The sequence below is a fragment of the Podarcis vaucheri genome (assembly GCF_965113315.1).
Source record: "Podarcis vaucheri genome assembly, chromosome: 11".
Lineage (NCBI taxonomy): Eukaryota > Metazoa > Chordata > Lepidosauria > Squamata > Lacertidae > Podarcis > Podarcis vaucheri.
In genome coordinates this window covers 27854635-27876606 of record NC_138749.1, presented here as the reverse complement: position 1 = coordinate 27876606, position 21972 = coordinate 27854635, and the positions used below count along the sequence as shown (strand labels likewise).

The window sequence follows — 21972 nt, the reverse complement described above, 5'->3', positions numbered from 1 at the left end:
TGCGGCTGAAGATGAGACATTTCCAAAGGAGAACACTCTGTGCTCTGTATAAAACAGCATGAATGACCGCGTGTGCTTTTTCAATTTCAGCTGACCTTTGATACTTTCGCCAGATGGGAATTCTTGACGAGAATCTAATTGGATATGTACTTTCCACATCCTCGGCCCATTTGGCCAATTGGCAGAGAGTTTGGGCAATTTTTATTAATAAAAAATGCAGCATTAACTGTCTCTCCAATCTGGCTGTAGAGCAACATAAGTAAAAGGTGGAGGAGCAGGGAGAGAGAGAACGAGAGAGGGGGAGAGAGGGAGATTTGTTCAGGAAAAGAGGAGGTGGTGAAAGAGAAATGAAGTGAAAACAATTGGAAATAAGTAGAAGTGAGCACTAGCGATTTTAGGTATAACCAAACAGAATGTTGTACAGTAAATATGTTATACATTAAATAGGTATGTGTATTTTTAAATCCATTTGTGTTAGATGGAAGGGGCACAATTTAAAGCTTGAACAGATTGGATGTTGAAGGAAAATGAGGAAGTAGTGCACTTTCAATACAGGAGTTGCTCTTCTGCTCATACAACCCACAAGCCCTGCCTCTGCTACACCCAGTGATGGATTTATGTATAGGCTAAGTAGGTGAAGCCTACGGCCTCTAAATATAGGGGGCCTCACCAGCCCACCCACTCCCCAGTGGCCAGTCTCCCCTCTCCCAAAATCGCAAACCCAAGACTTCATGTGAGGGCAGGACAACTTGGGCCTCTAAATCTAGAGGGCCTCGCTAGCCTGCCCTTTCCCCAGTGCCACAGTCTCCCCTCTCCCAAAATTGTAAACCCAAGACTTCATGCAAGGGCAGGGCAACTCAGACCCAGCAACTATAAATAAAATCCATCTAGACTGCCTTGGTGCAGGGGCTCCATTAGGAGTGGCCTGCAGGGCCCAATTTGGCCCAATTGCTCCAATTGCCTTAAGGTCAGCCCTGATGCGACTGTGCAGGGGTTGGACTGACAAGCCCTGCACCTTCTAGGTCCCTGGTGTCACTATTCAGAGTACAGACTCAAGGACTTGTTATGGAAATAAAGGGGGGCACTTATTGGGAACCGGTTTTGCCACCTCTTCCCCCCAAACCCTAAGACAATGAGCCCAGTCACCTTTTTATTCACAGTTACATAAGCACTACACTACAGCATGGCCATAAACCTGTACATTCAACTGCTGAAATATACATCCAATATGTAGCAATGGAGATTTGTGTTACTGCTTTATGAATGAACACTGTGTTTTATGAATGGACTCTTTATTTTGTGAATTACCTAAGAACCACCAACAGGGAGCTCTAGAATCTGAAAGCTAACCAATTGGGTACTACCAAATAGTGACCCCTATTGCTGAAAGCAGGTAACCAGCAGGGAATGCTTCAGCTCAGCCTTTGCACTGTTTACTGAACACCCCCTGATGTGCAGATAATGGAGAAAGCTTGTAAATTGTATCCCTTCCGGCATCCTGGCCAACTCTATTACGCTGGTGTAAACCCTGGTGCACCAGAAGCCCAGAATAGCAGCAGATAAAATCTGCTCATATGTCAGCAACTGATAAGACTTGTGAATCAGTTCTTCCAAAGTCTTCCTAAATTATAAAGCTCCAAAATACAGGCCAAAAGAGAGCAGGTCTGGGAAGAGCGAGGCATACAATCAGCACCACCAGTGAAAAGGCCCTGCTCCATGTAGCTCCTGCCCTGTCATTTGGTAGGGTGCCCACTTGCCCTCCTTCTTGACATGGAATGCTCTCTATAGGAGTCTCCAGGTCCAGTACAAAGACCGTAAGAAGGGAGAGCAGGGACCTTGAAGTTCCCAACAGCTGTTAATCAAGCAAGCAAGCACACAGGTCACCTTTGTCACAGTCAGGACGCCTATGTCCTGGTCAGGTCTGCGCCCAATCTTGTTTTTGTACAATCTTGTTTGTCCTCAGTAACCAAAATTATATTATCAGCATATACAAGCAGAAAAGTTGTTTTCCTTCATTTGCAAGGAATCGTAGAAAACAAAGTGGCACTAATAAAGTAAAGTTCCAGGGTGGCAACAGAAAGCAAACTAAAAATGCTTTTGCAGTTCATCAAAACTATCCAGCAATATCAAGTTATAGGAAAACTGTTGCTATTAACAGTAATCCTTCTAGTTGGTTAATTGGTTCGGCAACTTCCATGCACATGACACGTGATGCTAATCCCCCCCAAGAGTTAAATGATAACTAATCAGAGGCAGCTACAGTTGCAAATGGCAACAAAATCTGTGAAAGGAAGAGGAGCAGGTTTGCTCAAGTGTGTTGCAGGTAGAAATAGTATGTGTAATGAAGTGAGAGCAGTAGTCTACTTGCTTGAATTAACAAATAAGAAAGTTTTGAGGATTTAAATTCTAGATTAAAATTGATTACTTAATTGAGAAGGGGATTGCAAGAAAAACACTGGGGCCTAATTTGAATAGTATAGTGCCTGGTATCTGGTGGGCAATCTCATCCTTTATTTCCACACTGTGGCTGCAGACCAAAGCACTTGTCAGGAGAGCTATGAGATTCAGGTGAGGGTCAGATGCCTTGTCAATCCCAGCAGGTATATAACAGGAAGACCTGGCCTGCCCAGGCCTGCCCACCCCTGGCAAGGAGGAGGGAGGAGCCAGCCCTCATGTGACAAAACGTCTTCAGCCAGCCCTGGTTCAGGCTTCATTTCAAATGTCTGTAGTGATACCAGTCAGCCTCTGAGCATGTGCCCAGTGACTTCCCCACACTGGTGATAAAATCATGGAGCACATTTGCAAGCGACGCTTGTATCAAGTGCTGAGGTTCTTATACCAGCAATGGAAATTGTTAAAAAAAACCCAAAACCCGCACAACTCCATAGTCTGGAATGTTTATTCTGTTTATCAGTGGCATACCAGCTCCTGCTAGCAGGGATCACACTTCTGCATACAAGTGTCTTTCACAGTCCAGCTGTGTAGAATACAATTTTGCAATGTAAGCAACTCTCTGAAAATGTCCTTCATTTACACAATTTCTAGAAATAGCAAAACCCAAACTTTCTTAGTGCAGGATACAAATATTTGATTCTCATTCTCTCTCTCTCTCTCTCTCTCTCTCTCTCACACACACACACACACACACACACACACACACCCATACAGGCCAAATGAGACAAGAGTGTATGATCATGATTCAAAAACATGCTTAGTAGCTGCATGTCTTTGTTTCCAAAAAGCAGCTGCAGATTAGGGCTGTGATGGTAGTGAGGAGTTAACCCATTCCATCCCTTCACTGACCTGCTGAGAATTTGTCCCCCAAATCTTCTACAAGTGCATGCCCCATTTTGAAGAACCTAAAATCGGATCCAATAATAGTTGGGGTGGGTTCCTCAGAGAAATGTTGCAAAGAGAAAGAGTTCAAACCATTTCCCCCCATGTCACTGCCCCGGTCTACCGTGCCAGCCCACCCCTCAGCTGCTTTCTCTAAACAACGATACAAACACAGTTTTTGAACTATGCGCTTGAAATCACATCTAGCTTGACTAGTTGCAAATACTGAACCTCACGTTTTAAAAATGATCTTCTGCTACCCTAAATAAATAAATAATCAACAAATCAATCTGAATGGGTTTCACAGACCCTCCATGTGTCCCTATTTCCCAGGGACAGTCCCAGATTTACAGAAGCTGCCCTGGTTTCTGATTCGATCTCAGAATGTCCCACTTTTTCTTAGGACGTCCCTATTTTTGTTGGAGAAATGTTGGACGGTATGGAGTTATGCGACCCCTGAGCCAAGGAGATAAGTAACCTTTATAAGATATCTGAAGGCAACCCTGTATAAAGGAGGTTTTTAAAAATGTTTAATGTGTTATTATGTTGTTATATATGTTGGAAGCCTCCCAGAGTGGCTGGGACAACCCCGTCAGATGGCCAGGGTATAAATAATAAAATTATTATTATTACTGAATAGGATGTCCCTATTTTCACTGGAGAAATGTTGGAGGGTATGGTTTCATATGCTCACTCCTATTAGACTGGGGTTCAGACAGGGGTGTGAAGATGCCTAGGAGGAAATGAATGAAAGAAAGCAGACAAGTTCTGCCTTCAAAGAAGCACATGTTTCTAGGGCAAATCCGTGTACAGTACGTCCAGTATCCAAGTACAGTAAACTGCCAACTGCAAGCAGAACTTGGAAACGGAATCTTCTCAGGGTGATTTCTGTGCACGAAGGGAAAGGCTGCGTTTCCCTTCCAAGGCAAACAGCAACACATTTTGAGCCTTTAGAATCAAAGTGTTTCGAACAACCGCAACTTACAGAGGCCCATCAGTGCCGAGGGAGCAGCGCTTGCCAAACCCGCCTTTTATCCATATTATCATGTTATAGTCACCACACTGGCTTCTTTTTCAGCGTAATTCAATCCTACATACACTGCGGTAATTGAAACCATGTGACCAATGTACTTAATAGTCTGATATTCTCGACCTCGGGCTGAATTGTGATATATGTTATGTGTCTGGGCACTATCCAAACCAAGCAAGTCCAGGAGGCTGTTTCTTTTTCTTATTTTATATCATATATTGTTATCACGAAATGATTTATTTCTTGTTAAGAGGGGCCCATTTTATGAACCTCACCTATGTGCCTCATGGACTTACTTTACTCCGTCGTCCCACTCTACCTGGGTGCTGCTTTAAAATGTTTGTATCACAACAGGAAAAGTAGGTTATTTGCCTTGATTGGTCTTCAAAATAAAACATGAAAGTGCACTTCACATTCAGGTGAAGGATCACTGTTAACTACAGACAAATGTGCAAAATCTGTTCTCCTTTTGGCCTCCTCTTATGTTTCTGAATTCTTTCCTTATTCCATACCAAACCAGTCTCCCTCACCTAAATTGGCCTCTGGGACTAGACCCACTTATGGCTAAACTGTATGATGCTAATCATATGAATGCAAATAAAATGTAGGGGTTTTTTTTGCTATATAGACAGCAGACAGCAGCCGTGGGTGGCAGAGGGTGGGGAAGTTGAGGAACCTCAGATCCACAGTAGGTCTCTTTCTCTCTCTGTCACAGGCTGGGCAAAAATCTCCTATTGAAAGCTGCTCTTTAAATTTCAATTTGCATTGGCACTAATGAACGGCAAAGAGGAGGAAAGAAGGTTTTTGGAAAGAGGAGAAAGAGTTAAACTTTCCCTCCTCATCTGCCACCATAGAGCTAAAGTGGTACCTCAGATTAAGAACTTAATTCATTCCGGAGGTCCATTCTTAACCTGAAACTGTTCTTAACCTGAGGTACCACTTTAGCTAATGTGGCCTCCCGCTGCCACTGCTGCGTAATTTCTGTTCTCATCCTGAAGCAAAGTTCTTAACCTGAGGTACTATTTCTGGGTTAGAGGAGTCTGTAACCTGAAGCATCTGTAACTTGAAGCGTTGGTTACCCGAGGTACCACAGAAACTCCTTTAGACTGCCCAATAAAATATTTGAGGAGGCTGCCCCCTCCAGGTTGATTGGCATTGCTATTCAAATGGTGTGCATGTGCTGCGTCTTGCCTTCCCATCTCTAGGCTTACCTCCCCCCCCCCCATATTTTATTCAAGTTAGCACTGCCATGGCCCAAGGATGCTCAGACTCCCCCACAGATGTTATTTGTGTGTGCGCGCACCCACACATGGTCTCTTCAAATGTAGACAAGGAGAGTGTGCTCCTCCTCCGTGGCATACCCTCCAACATTTCTCTGATGAAAACAGGGATGTCTCATTCCATAATCATAATTTTACTATTCATACCCCACACATCTTACTCAGCCATTCTGGGTGGCTTCCACCATATATTAAAACATAATAAAACATTTAAAAAACAAAAAGCTTCCCTATACAGGATTGCCTTCAGATGGCTTGGGGGTTGGATAACTCCATACCCTCCAACATTTCTCTAATCAAAATAGGGATGTCCTGAGGAAAAGCAGGACATTCCGGGATCAAATCAGAAACCAGGATGGCTTTTCTAAATCAGGGCATCCCTGGGAAATAGGGATACTTGGAGGGTCTGCCATGGCCATTTATTAGTTTAAATGGTACTTTGTACAAGTCCCCCTCCATGTAAAGATAAAGGTAAAGGTACCCCTGACCGTTAGGTCCAGTCACGGACGACTCTGGGGTTGCACGCTCATCTCGTTCTATAGGCCAAGGGAGCTGGCGTTTGTCCGTAGACAGCTTCCGGGTCATGTGGCCAGCATGACTAAGCTGCTTCTGGTGAACCAGAGCAGTGCACAGAAACTCCGTTTACCTTCCCACTGGAGCGGTACCTATTTATCTACTCGCACTTTGACATGCTTTTGAACTGCTAGGTTGGCAGGAGCTGGGACCGAGCAATGGGAGCTCACCCTGTCACGGGGATTCGAACTGCCAACCTTCCAATTGGCAAGCCCTAGGCTCTGTGGTTTAGACCACAGCACCACCCGCGTCCCTTCCCCCTCCATGTGCTAGCCACTTATTCAAGTTCGTGCAATAGGCATATTTAAGTCAACCAGTCATAAGCCCTTGTTCCTTAAAATTATAAGCTAGTCAGAGTCCTCCAGTGCATTAATTTTTGTAAAACAAAAAATCAATAGGGTTACTTCCCCACCCCCACCCCCGGCGCACCAGCCACTATGTAGCGCCTGCATTTAAAATTATTGTTCTCTCAAAGGGCTGGTCCACACAGCCATCCATTCATTGATTCATAGGGCTCTGTGCAAAGTAGAATATGCAGGGATCAACTCTGAGGCCTCCCCTGTGTAATGTTTCTTTTGTGGTGAATGGTTCACACATATAGGTGTACAGATTACTTAGCGTATATGTGTCATTTGAAGTGTGACACATATACACAGAACTCACTCTCACTTCCATGTTCCACCATATAAACCTGGGGCCTGCATCAAGTCCTTCTCTTATACAGAGCAATAGGGCGATAGTTGACAGGGAAAAAATGCATGTAGTGGATGTTATTTTTTCCAGCAGCCCCATTTCCTATGCCTCGGAATCACATGAGTCACAATACTTCCTGAAGTCTGGGGAACAATGGATTCATGCCCATGCAACGTCTGCTAGCAGAGGAGTGACAGGCATGTCTTTCAGGTGCATACAGAGCTTGTAAATTAATTATTGCAGCGGTTGGAAAAAATCCACATGAATTAATTTACAATTAGTGCTTCCTGCAGGGACCAGCGCTCCTGTCAGTTTGGTACGCGGTCTCCCCTGCAGGCAGCCAACTGGCCCTGCGGATGAGAGGGGGAGTGTATCCTTTCAACAGGCAAAATGAATGCAGGCACTCCCAAGCAGGTCTGGCCAAGGAGCACACACGCATCTGCCAGAACATTATCTATCTACGCAGTCATTCCCACTCATCGCAAAAGCCAATATGCATGAAAATAATTAGACGCCCAAATGTTGCAACTGATTGGGTAGAGCAGAACCAGAGCCAACGGACGTGCCCTTGGAGGGCTGTGGAAGGTGACAGCAAGTACCACTGCAGTTCGGTGTGAAAAGTTGCCAGAGTCCACCTAGTCACTTCTGATAGCTTGAGGAAGAACCTCCTATTAGAATTAGCAAAGCCACTGCGCAGTATGGCACCTGGCCCTTTCCTGAGAGACTCTCTTCTCTTTGTTCCTCCACAGCTTTTCCAAAATTTATTATTACTTTTACAATTGCATACATAAATCAGTCTCCACCAGCTGTGTAACTTTACGGCATAATCAGTAGATCCACAGTAGCCATTGCACTGGTCTCGTGTCACCCATTTTTGATGAACATAAAATAAAAGCCTCCCAGTTTTGTTGAAAAAATCTGGATCATTGGGGTTCTTCCTTCCCATAAATGTTGATACCTTTTGCATATTTTAAAGTACAGTTATACATTTTCTTGTTTTGTCTTTTTATAAAACAGTTTTTGTTTTTTACAATCAAGTGGTGTGTATATTTTATGAAATAAACAGACTAGTAGTTTTACTCATCAGCGTAATATTCCAAAACTTCCTCAGCCACTGATCAAATAACAAACCCACCACATACAGACAAAAGTGCCTTTTGTTTTATAGCACCTCCAGTTTCATAGGCAGCTTGGAGACATCCCTAATAATCTTCCTGGCATGTAATACAATCTATGTGTCATTTTAGTGGAGTTTTCTTTCAGGGTCATACGAATCACACACCTGGTCCATCTCTTTTCTGGTACATTTAAATTATACTCTGTGAGGGGACTGGGCAGATGCTGAATAGTTTAAACAGGCAGGCCGATGAGGTGCTGGAGTTGCTCATATCCAATTCTCTTCAGGCCTCTGGGCTCACCCCCACCTACCCACGCCACACCGTGTGAGTCACTGCTAATGCTCACAAATGTTTACCATTCAGGCTTGTATTCTCCTGGTTCCCCAACACCATGTTTCACATTCCTTCTAGTCAACCATGTTGTGGAAGGACTGCCCCCACCACTTAAGCCAGGGGTCAGCAAACTTTTTCAGCAGGGGGCCAGTCCACTGTCCCTCAGACCTTGTGGGGGACCAGAATATATATATATATATTTTGGGGGGATTGAACGAATTCCTATGACCCACAAATAACCCAGAGATGCATTTTAAATAAAAGCACACATTCTACCGGTACTCATGTAAAAACACCAGGCAGCCCCCACAAATAACCCAGAGATGCATTTTAAATAAAAGGACACATTCTACTCATGTAAAAACATGCTTATTCCTGGACCGTCCGCAGGCCGCATTTAGAAGGCGATTGGGCCGGATCCAGCCCCTGGGCCTTAGTTTGCCTACCCATGACTTAAGCCCACAAGTACATCATTCAGATGTTTTCACTGGATTATCTATCCAGTCTCTTCCTCACTGGATTCAGTTACCAACTCAAGTTTTACCCCTCAGATTTGCATTACCTCAGTGTGCTCAAAATGTGACACGTGCTCGTTTCAGTAAACTGAAGCCATTATGTGACAATGGTTTGCCCTTCAAGGTAGATATTGGGTCTCTTGTGGACTGAGGGACAGTTGTTGTTGTTTTAACTTCTTTTAAATGCAGAATGAAAATGTACAGTTTCATGTAAGCCCTGGACTAAGTCAATGGAACCCCAGTAGCTCTCTAGTACCATGGCAATACTCATTATTAGATAATATCAAAAATATAACTAGCATTACACACACACCGTTAAGACCATGTTCATGGAAGACAATCTTACTCGGCCACAAGTGATCGCCAAAGAAGAAGTGTGTGTGTGTGTTTAGTGCACCTCAGAAGCAATTGTAAATCCATGCTTTGTCAACAAATAATGAACTATCGGCCGTTTGTCCTCCTTGGGCTGGGTGTGCTCAAGGCAGTTGTACAGAAATTCATTAAACAATAAGAGGTCCAATGATACTTCTCCTTGTTTTGCCTTTACTGTTCACATAAGATATGTAACCTTCCAGCCAAGAAGTTAACCAGAGAAAAGGATAGGCCAACCAAGACAGAACCAGAAGAAGGGCACGACAAAAATGGAAAAAATAAGATGGAGAAAGAAAAGGAAAATGGAGAGGCAGGAAGGGGGTGGGGTCTTAGCCTGACCATTTCAAAAGTTACATCCAGCACTGTGTAGTTTAAAATGCATTTGCAAACTCATTTTTCATTCTTTATATTAAAAAAAACCTGCCAGTTACAAAGTACCACAAGGGTCTCAGTAATGAGCTTGAAAGGAAATACCATTTATCACAGGATATGTGGGAGGCCAGAAATCAAATCATCCTACGTGCTACGACCACCTTGATTGCCTCCGCGGCTGCTCCAGTTTTGAAAGAGGATTTTAATTTTCAGCTTATATGGGTCAGAGTCTGCGTTGTACCCAATGCCTAGTTTTCTATTAACCATAACATCCATGGGGGAAATGGACATCTCTCCCAGATTTAACAGACTTTTGCATTTGGACACGTGTTAAGAAGTGGTTGCACTTAGCATGAAATCATGTGAAATGGTTCACTCGGTAGGTGCACAAACTCCCATGCACTCTGCATCCAGTTGGTGGGGTGCAGAACCATGGAACCATAGAGTTGGAAGGAACCACAAGGGCCATCTAGTCCAACCCACTGTGATGCAGGAATCTTTTGCCCAGCGTGGGGCTCATACCCACAACCCTGAAATTCAGAGTCCCATGTTCTACTGACTGAGCCAATGTATATGTACACATGACATTAACCACCATCTACATCTATCTTGTCATTTTTTAATGGATTTCTACATTTCAATGCATTCCCTCCCCCCCAGCAAACCAGTTTTGATCCAAATCTAATTCCTCTCTAAAAACAATGGATAGAATGGGCATCTCCAGCATAACCCAAGTGGCTTGATGTCTTGACCGCTTGCTACTCCAGGAGGTGGAATAGCCTGTAAGGTTTCCAGTGCTCCAGTTTGCTCCCACTGACCACTTTGGAAAACATATCAGTTACTTTTTACACATATTCTGGCCATGGTTAACCATGATTTAGTAACCCCTCATTTGGACTACTGAAATTTGCTTGATGTGGGCCTGCCCTTTATGTGGGCCTTCAGAGACTGCAGCACAGGGCGCTGATGGGTCACATTAGTCCTTAAGAATCCAAAATTGCCAAGCCCGATTCAGGAGCTATAGTTTTGATATAAATAATTTTGAGACCATCTTGGCTGTGAGTCCCGGAAGACCTACTCCCTGCCTTGCAGACCTTTTCCCACCTGTCCTGGGAGGGCAAAGCCCTGACTCCAGCTACAAAAGCTGAGGTTGTTGACTAGACTCAGGCTCGGGTGGTTTTGGGGGGGGCAGGTGTTGTTGCTGTTGGGTTGTTATATCTTTATTCTAGATCATAGAATCATAGAATCATAGAATCATAGAGTTGGAAGAGACCACAAGGGCCATCGAGTCCAATCCCCTGCCAAGCAGGAAACACAATCAGAGCACTCCTGACATATGGTTGTCAAGCCTCTGCTTAAAGACCTCCAAAGTAGGAGACTCCACCACACTCCTTGGCAGCAAATTCCACTGTCGAACAGCTCTTACTGTCAGGAAGTTCTTCCTAATGTTTAGGTGGAATCTTCTTGCTTGTAGTTTGGATCCATTGCTCCGTGTCCGCTTCTCCGGAGCAGCAGAAAACAACCTTTCTCCCTCCTCTATGTGACATCCTTTTATATATTTGAACATGGCTATCATATCACCCCTTAACCTCCTCTTCTCCAGGCTAAACATGCCCAGCTCCCTTAGCCGTTCCTCATAAGGCATCGTTTCCAGGCCTTTGACCATTTTGGTTGCCCTCCTCTGGACACGTTCCAGTTTGTCAGTGTCCTTCTTGAATTGTGGTGCCCAGAACTGGACACAGTACTCCAGGTGTGGTCTGACCAGAGCAGAATACAGTGGCACTATTACTTCCCTTGATCTAGATGCTATACTCCTATTGATGCAGCCCAGAATTGCATTGGCTTTTTTAGCTGCCGCGTTGGCTCATGTCAAGTTTGTGGTCAACCAAGACTCCTATATCCTTTTCACATGTACTGCTCTCAAGCCAGGTGTCACCCATCTTGTATTTGTGCCTCTCATTTGTTTTGCCCAAGTGCAATACTTTACATTTCTCCCTGTTAAAATTCATCTTGTTTATTTTTGCCCAGTTCTCTAATCTGTCAAGAGGGACGCGGGTGGCGCTGTGGGCTAAAGCCTCAGCGCCTAGGGCTTGCCGATCGAAAGGTCGGCGGTTCGAATCCCCGCGGCGGGGTGCGCTCCCGCTGCTCGGTCCCAGCGCCTGCCCACCTAGCAGTTCGAAAGCACCCCCGGGGGCAAGTAGATAAATAGGTACCGCTTACCAGCGGGAAGGTAAACGGCGTTCCGTGTGCGGCTCTGGCTCGCCAGAGCAGCGTTGTCACGCTGGCCACGTGACCCGGAAGTGTCTTCGGACAGCGCTGGCCCCCGGCCAATAGATGTGAGATGGGCGCACAAACCCCAGAGTCTGTCAAGACTGGCCCGTTCGGGCAGGGGTACCTTTACCTTTACCTAATCTGTCAAGGTCGTTTTGAAGTGTGATCCTGTCCTCTGGGGTGTTAGCCACCCCTCCCAGTTTGGTGTCATCTGCAAATTTGATCAGGATGCCCTTGAGTCCATCATCCAAGTCGTTGATAAAGATGTTGAATAAGACCGGGCCCAAGACAGAACCCTGTGGCACCCCACTAGTCACTCTTCTCCAGGATGAAGAGGAACCATTGATGAGCACCCTTTGGGTTCGGTCAGTCAGCCAGTTACAAATCCACTGAGTGGTAGCATAGTCAAGACCGCATTTTACCAGCTTCTTTACAAGAATATCATGGGGCACCTTGTCAAATGCCTTGCTGAAATCAAGGTAGGCTACATCCACTGCGTTCCCTTCATCTACCAGGCTTGTAATTCTGTCAAAAACGAGATCAGGTTAGTCTGACATGACTTATTTTTCAGAAATCCATGCTGACTATTGGTGATCACAGCATTCCTTTCTAGGTGCTCACAGACTGTTTGCTTAATGATCTGCTCCAGAATCTTCCCTGCTATTGATGTCAGACTGACTGGGCGGTAATTATTTGGGTCCTCTCTTTTCCCCTTTTTGAAAATAGGGACAACATTTGCCCTCCTCCAGTCTGCCGGGACTTCGCCTGTTCTCCAGGAATTCTCAAAGATGACTGCCAGTGGTTCTGAGATCACATCTGCCAGTTCTTTTAATACTCTTGGATGCAGTTCATCTGGCCCTGGAGACTTGAATACATCTAAACTAGCCAAATATTCTTGTACTATCTCCTTAGTTATTCTGGGCTGTGTTTCCTTTGCTGAATCATTTGCTCCAAATTCTTCAGGTCGGGCATTGTTTTCTTTATCGGAGAAGACTGAGGCAAAGAAGGCATTGAGTAGTTCAGCCCTTTCTGTGTCCCCTGTTTGCATTTCACCATCTTCTCCTCTGAGTGACCCCATTGTTTCTTTGTTCTTCCTTTTACTACGAACATACCCATAAAAGCCTTTTTTGTTGCTTTTAACCTCTCTAGCAAGCCTGAGTTCATTCTGTGCTTTAGCTTTTCTGACTTTGTGTCTACACGTGCTGGCTATTTGTTTGAATTCCTCTTTGGTGGTTTCCCCCCTTTTCCATTTTTTGTACACATCCTTTTTTAATCTTAATTCAGTTAAAAGTTCTTTAGATAGCCACCCTGGCTTCTTTAGGCACCTTCCATGTTTCCGTCTCATTGGTATTGCCTGACGTTGTGCTTTTAGTATCTCCCTCTTAACAAACTCCCAGCCATCATGAACTCCCTTTCCTTTTAGTATTGTTGTCCATGGGATCTCACCCAGCACTTCCCTAAGTTTTATGAAGTCGGATTTCTTAAAGTCAAGAAATTGAGTCCTAGTATGCTTGGCTGCTCCTTTCCGCTGTATAGTAAACTTCAGAAGAGCATGATCACTCGCGCCTAATGATCCTTCCACTTCTACCCCACTAACCAGGTCATCAACATTGGTTAGGACCAGATCTAAAATGGCTGTTCCTCTTGTTGCTTCTCCCACTTTCTGGACAATGAAGTTGTCTGCAAGGCCAGTGAGGAATCTGTTTGACCTTATGCTCTTGGCTGAGTTTGACGTCCAACAAATATCCGGGTAATTGAAGTCCCCCATTACTACTATCTCCCTTCCTTTTGCATGCTTGGCCATCTGTTCCAGGAAGGCATCATCTATGTCCTCCGTTTGGCTTGGGGATCTATAGTAAACTCCCACAATGAGGTCTCTGTTATTCTTCTCTCCCTTAATTTTGACCCAAATGCTCTCACTTTGGCTTTGAGGATCTAAATCTTGGATCTCTTCACAGGTATACACATCCCTGACATATAACGCCACTCCTCCTCCTTTCTTGTCTGGTCTGTTTCTCTGAAATAGATTGTATCCCCCCATTATTACATTCCAATCGTGGGACTTATCCCACCAGGTTTCAGTAATGCCTATTATGTCATATTTAGTTTGCTGTACCAAGAGCTCAAGCTCATCTTGTTTATTTCCCATGCTTTGCGCATTAGTGTACAGACATTGAAGTCCATTAATCATTCCCCCGTGTCTCTTATTTAAGGATTTTTTCCTCCCACCACTAGGTCCGCGTGCTGTTTGCTCCATTTGGTCTATGACATTTGGATGATCATCTTCATTAATTGATAGACTCCTACCTTCAGGAGCACTGTCTCCCTCCCCCACATTAGTCAGTTTAAAGCCCTCCTGATGAGGTTTCTGAGATTTTTGGCAAAAACATTTCTCCCAACCGTTGTGAGGTGCAGCCCATCACTTGCCAGAAGTCCATCTTCAAGAAACTGCAGTCCGTGATCTAAGAATCCAAACCGTTCCTGTTTACACCATTTGCGAAGCCAGCTGTTCACTTCCACTATTTTCCCCTCTCTCCCTGGGCCACGTCGTTCAACTGGGAGGACAGATGAGATGACAATTTGTGCATTTAGTTGCTTCAATTTCCTGCCGAGAGCCTCGTAGTCTCTTTTGATCTTCTGGAGGCTATTGCTTGCAGTGTCATTGGTTCCCACATGAACCAAGAGGAAGGGGTATTTGTCAGTGGGTTTTATGATTCCTTGCAGTCGTTCAGTTACATCTTGGATCTTAGCCCCGGGGAGACAGCACACTTCCCGAGACATCTTGTCAGGCCCACAGATCACTGCTTCTGTTCCCCTCAGTAGGGAATCCCCTATCACCACTACACGCCTCCTCTTGGGTTTGGTCGCGGTTCTTCCGTGAGCTGTCCGTTCCAAGGTCGCCTGCACATTCCCTGAGGACTGACTTTGCTGCTCGTCTTCATATACCTGATCGACTGTAATGAGGGAGAGATCCTCAAATGGAGTCTGCTCTTCGTCTTCCATGCTAGGGGAGAGGACCTCAAAGCGATTGTGTATTTCTAAGCAATCAGAGTGAACCCTGGGCCTCCTACTTCTTTGAGTCACGTTTCTCCATATATCTGGCTCCTGTGTTGGTGAACTAGACTCCTTCTCAGGGGAGTCCCCTGTCTCCTCCTTGGTGGAGACGGTGTGCTCTGTTGCTTCCAAGAAGAGCTCCAGCTCTCTAATTCTTTGGAGCGTAGCTACACGTTCCTCCAGTTGCTGGACTTTGTCTTTTAAGAGGGCAATCAACATGCAATTGCTGCAGGTAAAGCTGCCTGCAACCTTTGGCAAGATGGCAAACATTGCGCAGGAATCGCAGGCGACTGCAGCTGTTCCCTCCCCTTCCATCTTGAGATCGTGTCATTGGGGTTGGCTACAGAGGTCCTCCATCATAAAAAGCTTGAAGACAGGACAAATAACTTCCCACACACAAAAAAACACCTAGATCTCCCCCAACAAACGTTTGAGACTAGCTCCCCTAAATCTAAAAGATGGATCTAACTGCGCGCGCCGCTAGGCGCGCGCCACTGCCCTGCAAACTCTGATAAGCTCCTCCCACAGCTAATCCCCTGCCTCAACAGAAACCCTGACCTTTACACAGGGAAAACAGCTAATGAGCCACAAAGAAACACACACACACAAGAAAACCCTTTTTGCTCCTTCTTCAACTGATGCCCTGCAAACTCTGATAAGCTCCTCCCACAGCTAATCCCCTGCCTCAACAGAAACCCTGCCCCCTCTGACCTTTACACAGGGAAAACAGCTAATCAGGCACAAAGAAACACACACACACAAGAAAACCCTTTTTGCTCCTTCTTCAACTGATGCCCTGCAAACTCTGATAAGCTCCTCCCACAGCTAATCCCCTGCCTCAACAGAAACCCTGCCCCCTCTGACCTTTACACAGGGAAAACAGCTAATCAGGCACAAAGAAACACACACACACAAGAAAACCCTTTTTGCTCCTTCTTCAACTGATGCCCTGCAAACTCTGATAAGCTCCTCCCACAGCTAATCCCCTGCCTCAACAGAAACCCTGCCCCCTCTGACCTTTACACAGGGAAAACAGCTAATCAGCCACAAAGAAACACACACACACACAAGAAAACCCTTTTTGCTCCTTCTTCAACTGATGCCCTGCAAACTCTGATAAGCTCCTCCCACAGCTAATCCCCTGCCTCAACAGAAACCCTGCCCCCTCTGACCTTTACACAGGGAAAACAGCTAATCAGGCACAAAGAAACACACACACACAAGAAAACCCTTTTTGCTCCTTCTTCAACTGATGCCCTGCAAACTCTGATAAGCTCCTCCCACAGCTAATCCCCTGCCTCAACAGAAACCCTGCCCCCTCTGACCTTTACACAGGGAAAACAGCTAATCAGGCACAAAGAAACACACACACACACAAGAAAACCCTTTTTGCTCCTTCTTCAACTGATGCCCTGCAAACTCTGATAAGCTCCTCCCACAGCTAATCCCCTGCCTCAACAGAAACCCTGCCCCCTCTGACCTTTACACAGGGAAAACAGCTAATCAGCCACAAAGAAACACACACACACACAAGAAAACCCTTTTTGCTCCTTCTTCAACTGATGCCCTGCAAACTCTGATAAGCTCCTCCCACAGCTAATCCCCTGCCTCAACAGAAACCCTGCCCCCTCTGACCTTTACACAGGGAAAACAGCTAATCAGCCACAAAGAAACACACACACACAAGAAAACCCTTTTTGCTCCTTCTTCAACTGATGCCCTGCAAACTCTGATAAGCTCCTCCCACAGCTAATCCCCTGCCTCAACAGAAACCCTGCCCCCTCTGACCTTTACACAGGGAAAACAGCTAATCAGGCACAAAGAAACACACACACACAAGAAAACCCTTTTTGCTCCTTCTTCAACTGATGCCCTGCAAACTCTGATAAGCTCCTCCCACAGCTAATCCCCTGCCTCAACAGAAACCCTGCCCCCTCTGACCTTTACACAGGGAAAACAGCTAATCAGCCACAAAGAAACACACACACACAAGAAAACCCTTTTTGCTCCTTCTTCAACTGATGCCCTGCAAACTCTTCTTGTGATTTTTGAGGAAATTGTTGGGTTGTGTATTTTTAAATGTTTTGTTTATAGTTTATAACTGCTTCTGTTATGTTGTAGTTATGTATATATTTTTTAAGGTCGTAAGCTTCCTTGAGCATGGTTTTTGAACTGTGGAAAGGCGGCATACAAAGAAAATTATGTATGTATGTATGTATGTATGTATAAAAACCCTAAATATCTCATGACCTGATTACCTGAAGGAGCACCTCCTCCCATACTGTCGTGCCTGAACCGTGAGAGCAGCTGGAGAAGCCCTTCTGGCAATACCATCTTTGAATGAGATCAGAGGGGCCTTCTCAGCAATGGCTTTCTGGCTTAGGAACACCCTCCTCCCTGAGGTTAGGCTGGCATCAACTTTATCCATCTTTCGGTGCCAGCTGAATGCCTTTCTTTTCTGCCAGGCACGTGAAGCCTGAGACAGGTGTGAGAGATGCTGACGGTTTCATCTTCTGACTATGCTTTGCTTGTCTTGCTGTGTTGTTGCTACCCAACTCTGAGAAATGTTTTAGAAATAAAGTAAATATAGAAATGCAAGGGCAAAGATGCTCTTGGGGAAGAGCTAAAGCTCCAGGAAAGAGCAGCTACCTGGCAAGCAGAAAGTCCCAGGTTCAATCGTGGGCAGAACTGTTAGGTTGTGGGTGAACATATCAGATGACACAGCGATTCTTCAAACAGCTCTTGCTTATTCACAGGTGTGATGGCCTGGGATTCCGAGTCTGAGAGTGAACCGGAGGAATCCCAGCCGGCACAGGAGTCCCCGCCTCCAGGGCCGGCTGAACTGGGGCAAGGCCTAGATGCTGAGGAGCCTGCACCTGTGCCAGATCCTCAGGGGCAGGCACCAGGTGAGACCATTCTGGCCCCAGAGGTGCTGGAAGACTCAGTGGCTACAGGTGAGCCTCCCCCGGGGCCCAGTAACCCTTCGGCCTCTCCTGAACTGCAGAGGCTTAGGGCAGAGAGGCGAAGGGAACTGGTCTCTCCCAGGAGGAGTGCTCGCCTTAAGGCCAGGAGAGGCGGGGCTCCTGGGGGCCGGGACCGCCCCTGACCTTAGTAGAGGATAAAAGCCCAGTCAGGCCGGCCCCAGGTTGCGGGAGCAACATCGTTGTGGAGTACCTGCTTTACCCAGACCTAGATCTGCACTCCCGGTGTGCCTGTTCCTCGCCCGGCTTCCTGCTCCTGACTCTCCGGTGTTCCTGTTCCCCACCTGGCTCCCTGCTTCTGCCCTACCAGCGTTCCTGTTCCCCTGCCTGGCTCCCTGTTTCGGACCTCGCGCCTCATCTAGTGTTCGTCTACCCTGCTAGTGACTCTGGACTGAACTTCGGATACGGTATTAGTACCTTCCCCCCCCCCCCCCGGGACCAGCACAACAGGCCAGAACAGAACTGAACTGAAGGGTTCAGCCAGCCTGCTTATATAGAGCTCCACTACAACGCAACTGTAACACTTTCTGTAACTATCCAATCACTGAACATCACTTTCAATTCCTTATTTGCATATGTGGACCTGAGTGAAAACTATCTACAGTATCCCCCTGCTGGCCCAGGGTGAGAACTTCAGTACATAACAAGAACCACTGCCAATCAGTGCAGAAAGTACCAGGCTAGATAGAACAACGGTCTGACTCCATATAATGAGACTTGCTCTGTTAGTCAAAAACCACACAAAAACAATAAGGTTTTGCTTTTGCAGCTTCCAACTCAGACAGCAATATTACTACACAGAAAGTATTACTACTTTCTGGTGACTTCAGAGGGCTTTATCTGTGTTACTCATCCATACTCTCTGGGCTTTTATGTGGGGCTGCCCTGGTTGACTATTTGGAGACAGCAACACAGAATATCAATGGGCCTTCCTGCACAGGACCATGGGACACCAGCTCTTAAGGAGTGTGTGTGAAGGAGTGTGTGTGTTTATGTCTGTGTGTTACATCAAAGTGTTCCCCTCCCGAGGCATGCCAGTGTGCTGAGATAATGGCTTGAGATATCAGGAAGTGAATTTGTTCTTAGACCAAAATACAAATAAGAAGTCAAAATACATTCTCCTGCAGAAGGGGAATGGCAACTGATCAGGTCTGGGGATTGTGGCTGGCTAGCATCTGGGGAGTGAATGGATCTCAACTAGGGCTCCAATTGCATCGTCAAATAGTTGGAGGAAAATTGTTATGAAAGCCAGAGGAACATGCTAGATTGCTAGAGCTGTCCTAGTTAAACTGGAGGGAAGTATCCAATATCTTTTTGGGGTAAGCCATGAACCAACTGCAAGGATATACTGCATATTTCAGTCCTTGGATCAACAAAGGAAGCCTGCCAAGCATCAGATTATATATTCCACAGCTGAAGTGTTTGTATAACTTTTCAGTGGCTACCATTTAAAGAAAGAAAACGATGGGTCTTTTTTAAAAAAGAAGGAAAAAAAGAACACATATTCCCCGAACTTGACATGTTCATAATGTACCGCCAGCAATCATTTTGTACTTGGAAGGCAAAGTTACTGCTATCTTCTCTGAGCCCCAAGTGCATGCAAACAAGTACAGACTAGCGCTTTTGTGTTGTATAATCCAGGCATTTCATCACATTCATTTTGGCTGGTCTGCAATCAAGTTTCTTTTTTCATTTAACTCTCCAAGTACAGAGGAATAGTTTCAGAATGTGAAGCACAGGCTCTGTCGTTCTCTCTGCGAAATATGAAACATCTAAATAAACAGGAGCATCATTGAGAGGTTGGGACCGGCTGCTGAACAATTCAATATACAACTGCTTCCCTTCGCCAAAGGGGAGAACAGATATAAGTTCATCATACGGGTTATAGTGTTCATTTTTAAAAAAATTCTAGCAGGTAATGAACAAATAAAATCCTACTCAACACCAGAAAAGGAAACTATCACAGCCCACACTGTAAAGTTTGGGGCACTGAACTGGAGAAGGGGGAGAAGTTGGGCAGAACTTGCTTACGTATCCAGACATGAGCCCCTCTCTCAAGGATTTAGAAGCTCCATATGCATTATAAACCCCTCCCATCAAGAGAAACTACTTGAGGCAAATTCACCATGTCTCAAGAGCATGACTGGCAGACTACGTATATCTGTGGCAGCGATCCTATATGCGATAATGGCATACCTTCAAACACATTGAGGCAAAAAAAAAAAAAAACCTGGGATGCCATATTTGGGGGCTAGACTTCCACATGAGTCATGAGAGATTGTGGCCCCCCAAAAGTGCTTTTTTCAGGGTGGGATTGCAGCGCCCCAAATGGCCACCATGCTCTCACATGAAAAAAATGGGATGTCCCAGTTTTCTCAGGACATATGAGGGGTATGCAATAGAAACATAGAGATAAGTAAGTAATTGAAAAGTAAATGGGCAGACTGCCACATTAGCTGCACAATGGTGAGACAGTAAGCAAAGGGCTTCCAGGTACTCCAGCTCCCATCAGCGCTTACCAGCAAGGCCCATGGTCAAGGATGATGGAAGCTGGAGTCCAGCAACATTTGGAAGGATTGAAATATCTCACCCCTGCTGTAGAAACTTATGCAGGAACAGTAACATTCTGGCTGTGGACACCATTTTACTCTGGATATCAAAGAGGTGAATAGGCTATGTGATTTGTTTTTACCATTGAAAATGGCATCTTGAATTTCAGTGTTACACAGGGGTGCTGTACACTATTCAAGAGGGCTTCTACCATGTCAGGAAACGAAACGGGGAAAAACTGTGCTAAAAATGTGATGTTTTTATCTAGCCAGTAACAGTAATTATAGAAAGCATATGGAAGCAATTTCCCATTCCCAATTGTACTATTAATTAGTCTAACCTTTCTCGTTATTCGCCTTTACACTGCCTTATTGTGTGTTAATGTGAAATATCCCCTTCCCTGAGCTGTAAAGTTCACTGAAAGTATGTTATATATGGTACTAACTATGCCTCCCTGAAGCTTTCATATTCACAGACTATAAACTGAATGCCCCCTTTGCTACCTTCCTCTTGCTTTATGCATTATTGAAAAAACTTAAATCAATGGATGCTCCAACACCTTTTTCCAATGTTGTTTGCAAACTGGAGAATTGCCTCGCAGTGTTCAGCAGAAAGCACAAGGTAGCAGAAAGTACAAAGCCTTTTATAGACAAAGCTTTGAAATTCAGCCAGTTTTTTCGATTTCTGATACAGAAATCAAGCAGCCCTCCCATTAGCAGTGTGGGAAACAATGGGAAGAGAGTGAGAAGGACCTCAGCGAGTGAATGCATAATGGATTCTAAATTGCCCATGAGAGGGGCACAAACCTTAACTTTTGAATACTCACTTCTGAAACTTAGGTTCTGTTACCATCATTAATGGGAACGTCCCATTTTAAAAGCAGGACTGTGATTAACACATACCAATAGCAGAAGGCTGCATGGATCTATATGGAAGAATCAAACACACTACAATTTAGATGTGCAATAATCATTCTAAGTATGTGCATCAAATTAGGACTTAACACAGAGAACAGTGGTAGTCCTTCGAAGCTAAGAGAAAGCACCTGTGTATCTATGTCTGTATGGCTCTTCCCACCTACGAAATGTTCACAGGAAAACAATGCAGAGAAGGGTGTTCTACTTTTCAAAGGCAATCCTCTATTTCAAGGGCTGCCCGAAGAAAAGTCTTCTGCTTGATAGGGGTGTGCAGTGACCACAAGTTTTGGTTCAGACTTGAGGACACTGCTTCAGGAAACAGCTCACCTCAGCTGAAGGTAAAGATACGGGAGAAAGTCGATTCTGCTCACGTTGAAAGAACCCACCTAATTCATAGTTTTTGAAACAAGATACAAACAGAAATATGGCCATCCTTGAAAATTCACAATCTCCAAATCTTGCAATGCAGTTCGTCAGCCAAGTAATGCATATAAAAATGCAGATATTGGTGTAAAGTGTGCATATAAATGCATACATCAGTGAAAACAAAATGTAGAAATGCATTACATTAGAGAAT

General features: G+C 45.1%; 1 long non-coding RNA gene across 1 annotated transcript in view; it reads right to left on the bottom strand.

Moving 5' to 3' along the window:
* Window positions 1–21972, bottom strand: part of LOC309514740 — a 69532-nt gene that overhangs the window by 28266 nt on the left and 19294 nt on the right. The gene's annotated exons all lie outside the window — the stretch shown is intronic.